The 6172-nt window shown below is 39.7% G+C and overlaps 1 pseudogene; it reads left to right on the top strand.

The window, feature by feature from the left end:
* Positions 1–2749: 2749 nt before the first annotated feature.
* LOC112890403 lies at positions 2750–5858 on the top strand (annotated as a pseudogene).
* The last annotated feature ends 314 nt before the right edge of the window (positions 5859–6172 follow it).

The raw sequence follows: 6172 nt of genomic DNA, 5'->3' as shown, positions 1-6172 counted from the left end.
TACATGATACTTATTATGTGGTTGCACATTTCCATTATGTACTTTCTATGGGAGCCGTTTTTGCTTTATTTGCTGGATTTTACTATTGGGTGGGTAAAATCTTTGGTCGGACATATCCTGAAACTTTAGGCCAAATCCATTTTTGGATCACTTTTTTCGGGGTTAATCTTACCTTCTTTCCCATGCATTTCTTAGGGCTTTCGGGTATGCCACGTCGCATTCCAGATTATCCAGATGCTTACGCCGGATGGAATGCTCTGAGCAGTTTCGGTTCTTATATATCCGTAGTTGGGATTCGTCGTTTCTTCGTAGTTGTCGCAATCACTTCAAGCAGTGGAAAGAACAAAAGATGTGCGGAAAGTCCTTGGACTGTTGAACAGAATCCAACCACACTAGAATGGTTGGTACAAAGCCCTCCAGCCTTTCATACTTTTGGAGAACTTCCAACTATCAAAGTCCATACAAACGATAAAAAAAGAAAGGTCCAGCTTTCTCCGGTCCTTAGGAGTTAGCGAAAGACCATCTTTTCCGCTACTTCATCGCAACGAAGATGGATGCACACTGATCCAAGCGAATTATTTATGGTCGTAGCCCCATACCTGCCCCAAATGGCAGATCAAATCATGGAAACAGTGGATAGCCTCCCGCAGATAGCAGAAATGGTAGGCCGTGACGTTCACTCAGTGGCGGAAACTACTACCGGTCTACCCCAGCTACAAGGGGGAGCTGGCCCAAGTAGTTCATCTATATTCTGTAATTTCACTGTAGAAACATTTCCTTTCCCATCTACACTAGAAATAGATGTAGTCAAAATAAAGGAAAATTTAATCAAATCTTATGGGGGTCAACTAAACGGAGAGGAAATAGTTTCACTTTCCAGTAAAACTCTTGAATTAAAAACACAAATACTTCATAAACTGGCTCTTTTAGCAGGGGAGGACAACGGCCCCCTCCTTTTCAATATGACTGGTGCTGATGATATTCTCACCACCCTTGAAAAGGCAGAGTATAAACGGAGTTATCTCGAAAAAATCCACAAAAGCTTAATAAGAAAGGGAAAAGATAGTTGTTATTATCAGGAATTTTTGCAAAAGCGGTTAGAAGCCTTTCCTAATACTTGGATGCAATACTTGAAAATAGGAACATTACCAAAGGAGGTTATCGAGAAAAAGTACTCTCTGCTACTAGTGAATTTCTAATGAAAGATGATTAATTAAAGGAAGATAGATAGGACGTAGTCTTGCTCGATCAGGACCCTTGCTTTATTGCGAGCCAAAACAGCTGCGCTATTCAGTTCAACATAATAATCTATCTAACCTTTGGCTACTAGAGAGGGATTTGCGCAAGCCGGGTAGGGTCAAGTCAATGCTTAATCCATTTCTGTCAGAATTTCGGCGAACAAGGAGGTAAATTCTTCGTGGTGTAGGGATCTCATAGGAAAAGAGATACCGAGGCCCCTACTTACCTACCGGGTAGGTGGGGGGAAAGAAGAGTGGGTACGGGGTCTTCTTTCACTTGATTTTGATCGACGCGACGAAGACCTCGGGGTGTCGACTTAGCTATTTGCCGAGAAATAAGCACAGCCTTCTACCCATTATATCGACGATTAGGTAGAGCTCTTACGGGGGCAAGGTTACCTGGATACGACCGTTCCGCAATAGAACATGGCACTAATGTATCCCCTAAGGTCCCAGCACCTTTTGATCAATACCGAAATCATAACATTCACATTTCTATATGATAATTTGAGATTGCTCTACCGGACCAGAGTAGGAAGTGTTGACTCATGTGAGTCACTCTTTCTCAGCTTTGACTTCTTGGCTTTTCATTGGTATCCGTCTTTCACTTAAGCTAAGCCATTGGCATGACCATTCGTTCTGCCCGATCGTCTTACTCTTTTTTATACAGCAGCAAGGATCTCGCAATCTATGGCTCAGAAAGCGGGTTTCTGTTTGGTGTGTCGCTGACACTGCCTCTCTACTTTTCGAAATGAACGTTTGGGCTTACTACTCCTGGGGCTAGGGGACTGGTATCTACATCCGAGGCCACAGGCTGTTGTTCCTGCTGTGGGTCCAGAATTGTTGTATAATGGCTTAGACTAAAACAGCACCGAGACTAAACTAAGAGCTGAGAGTCCTAACTCAGTAAAGTACTTATAGGATTTAAAACATTACCTATTACAGCATTATTTGTTGCTGCGAGTCAAGAAAAGAAAGTGTGGAGCTCCGTGAAGAAGCAAGTTCAATTACTCAAACGTTGGAACTATTGTAAAACACATTCCGTCGCCCAAGTCAGATCATTGCCTACTGGCCACGAGGCTTATGAGGCCTGCGGAGGAGGTGGAGGGAAACGTATGAGATGAGGGATTTGGACTTGCTACACTTACCAGATGTGAGGTAGTGAAACGCTTTCCTTCCATAGCTAACTTTCCCATAGCCGTAGTTCCAGTCTGACTCTCCGAAGCCTATGACCAAGAGTAAGGGCACTCAGCAGGCTGCACCGATTAGAGAGAGTACGTCATCTATTCATTCAACTCATTCCTAACGTCCAAAGCTCAGAATTAATAAAGTTAATAGGAGGGTAGGCGTACTTAGGTTCGTAACATACCTTTCTCGGAAGCCTTGTTGAATTAATGGCAAGGGAGATATCAGCTTAATGGCAAGGGCTTGGGGGAAGATGCTTGAGTCAGCGGATATCGTTTATTAAGAATAAAATAAATCATAGGCAGTTACCTCTCCTGTACCCGGGTATGAGAGGTCTAGTTCGGTGAGAATAGATAGGGATAGAAAGACCATCCTGGTGCACATGCTATGGGTCTTATTGTTTGTTGGGAAAGCAAGGAAGACTAGCTTTGCCGTGGGATGCTTACCAATTGATGTGGTGGCTACTCGATCGAGAAGAAAGAGCAGTTGTTACCCGCCTCCACTATTCTACAAGATGTTCTTTAGTGTCTGTATGCTTGTGTGGATCCGCCCGAAGGCAGTCGATTGGAAAAGATGAAGACAAGGAAGAGCCATTCTTCATACATAGGAGCGAGTGGTCGAAATGGAATGCGGACAACCGGAATTCAGTATTGATGTTGTGTTTTGAATGGGTCCCTGCCCCCTTATATATCCGGGAGGTCAGGGTTATAAGAATCCTAGTTCAATACTAGATAAGGAATCGTAACCGAATACAACTCAAATAGATTCTTTCTGTATCGACTAGCTTTATCTCCTATTCATACGGAATAAATAAGAGATAAATAAGATAAATAAGAGATAAGATGGGCTTTATCTCTTAAGCCTACTTAAACTATATTATGTACACAGTTCCGTAGCCCTGGGTCTGACACATAACTCCTTAACATTAACTTGTGGATGTTTTAATTCTCAATTCATTATTGAATAAATGGGCTTAGCCCAAATTTTCCAACACCTATTAACTGGGGACAAATAACAGCAAAAACAGACGAATATGTAGGGTGGCGTTTGCAATCCGAACACATGTACAAGCTCAGAATCCAAATTCAACAATCAGGCCTAGCACAACGCTTTTCTTTGATCTTTGTTCTCCTAATGTAATTCTTATATACGATAATAATGCTGACTTCACCATCCATTTTTATGTTAATATTATACGTATATTCAGACTTGAAAAGGTGAATGCCAAAACTGTATATGGGCTTGTGCGAAAGTAGTAGGCACGCTGCTTACAGTAGCAGGGGCAAGCGTCATCACGCTCTATAAAGGGATACCATTAACAGCAAATCCAATGGGAAACGACACTGACATCGTTTTGGGCCCAGGAATTACCTGGATTGCCGGATGCCTGCTCATATTAGCCAACTGCTTGGATTGTCTGCCTTTGGATTGTCTGCATGGATGGTTATGCATGTCTATTTACTAGCTTGGGGATTATTTCTACATTCTTTTTAGCATTGGCTCGATGTAATACCAGTTTCAGTGTACAGTTTCATAGTACAGTTATCAAGACTGAAAATTAAGTAATTGTGCTGGCTTTTATGAGGGTGAAACTCCCCTCTCATCCCATGAAACTTCCTCCTTCTCTCTCCTCATCATGTCAGCAAAATTGATGATGTGGTATATAATTTAATATCATGAAACTCTCCATGAAACCCATATATTCAACAATATCTGTTTCAAAAAAAGAAGTTCAACGATACTAATACCATGTACAGTGCATACTATATATCTTTAGAGCACATAGAGTAGAAAGAAAATAATGATTTTAATAATTTAAATTCTGTTTTTTTGCTGGTAGTAATAATTTAAATTTGGGTGGGGCGAATAATTTGATTTCCGTCATGCTGCACGGTTTACCTATCTCATGCAATGTTATATTAGGCCAGTTTCAGTGAATAGTTACCAAGACTGAAAATTAGGTAACTATGCCAGCATGAAACTAAGTTTTATGGGGACGAAATTCCTCTCTTATCCTATGAAACTCCCTCCTATTCTCTTCTCGCTATGTCAACAAAATTGATGATGTGACAGAGAATTTAATGTTATAAAACTCCTCATGAAACCCCTATTGAGACTGATATTATTTATTAATTATTTGTTCTAGTCTCTTTATGGCTTTTTATCTTTTCCTTTTGTCACAATTATTTGTTTCAATCTTTTTGCGGGTTTCCGGGATCTCATTTGTACTTTAAATAGGTCCCGGTTCTGAAGAAATACCCAGCCAAGTTATCACTATTTGCTACAATTTTAGCATAATTTTAGCACCGGGACTTATGCAGCTACTAACTGTAGCACCGTTTTTGCATAACGACCTTGATAGGTGGAAGGTGCACTCTGGGGGAGAGCTGCTGTCCATCCTATATGCTGTAATTCTCTATTTCTTCATGATTCTTTTCTGTCAAATTGGCTATTTCATATTCCAAATATTGCTAGGATATTGATGATTTAATATACCTTTTTAGATTTTAATAATTATTTTCATAAAAGAATTAATATGTTTACTGTGGTGTATATAGAAATATGTTTCTCTATTCATGGTAAAGTATATACAACCTCATTCTTTTGTTTACATGCATAAGTCCTTGGATCACAAATTTTGTACATTGGATATAAAGTAAGTAACAATTGAGAGAATTATGTGAAAACCTATTTTTGCGACGATGTGCTAAACAAATATACCTTATGCTACTTGGATTCAGAAACATAAACCAACTTTAAGAAACTAGTTTAAATTTTCTTTACTACAAACATCCTAAATTAATATAACACATAATTTGCATAGTTTTGTGAACATATGAGTAAGTGTTAAACTTTAATTATGTGGAAATCAATATTGACAACACAAAATTTCATAAAAGAAATATTGAAATAAACTTTTAGTATAGGATAGGGAACAATGAAGAGCTTTAAAGGTGAATGTATCCTAACTTCTTTCACATATCATTCAAATGAGGGGTGTTGTGGCAACGGGTCTTGCGTGGTCTCTTAAGATTTGGTGCATAAACAAGGGAGGACCACTCTTTATTTGTTGCCGTCTTCCTACCACGGCAAAGTGTCATGGTAGCCATCTTGGCAGCAGTTTTCCTTGGTGATCAACTCTACAGTGGAAGGTACGAAAACTCTGAACACCAATTTGGGGTTATGATAATGAGATCCAAACGGCATGAAAGAAATTAGAACTTGAACTTCACGCTGGACTTCAACAATATAATCTTTATGTGGTTAACAGTTATTTCTGCTTTCATAGAGTTATAGGTGCTGTGATCATAGTCATTGGTCTATTGTGTGTTGTGGGCTAAAAGCGTGGAGAAGAAAGGCGCTTGTGACATGGAAACAGAGATAATATTAGCAAGGCATCTGCTTGATGAAGGGTGTCCAAGCGAAAATCCATAACAGATGACTCCACAGTCTGGTCTGGCCTGAAACCTTCAGGAGTTCCACGCGTAGCGCCAACCATCTGAAAAATATGGAAGATGTCCATTACATCAGGTTATCCTTGCTTCCATTTTCAGAATATACCACACAAAAAGAAAATGTATAAAGATGGTGCAATAGATTAACAAATCGATAGATGACTGAACAGAAACTCGAGTTTATAGATCATAACTGGTGGTCTGTATATTACAGCTTGGTAATCTACCAATTACCATTCAACCATACCTACTCTTGCCACATATAATACAACAAGTGGCCCTTAGGTCAAGCTA

The sequence above is a fragment of the Panicum hallii genome, chromosome 4 (assembly GCF_002211085.1).
Source record: "Panicum hallii strain FIL2 chromosome 4, PHallii_v3.1, whole genome shotgun sequence".
Classification (NCBI taxonomy): domain Eukaryota; kingdom Viridiplantae; phylum Streptophyta; class Magnoliopsida; order Poales; family Poaceae; genus Panicum; species Panicum hallii.
Note: the sequence above shows the minus strand (reverse complement) of the source record. Positions and strands in the feature narration are given on the sequence as shown.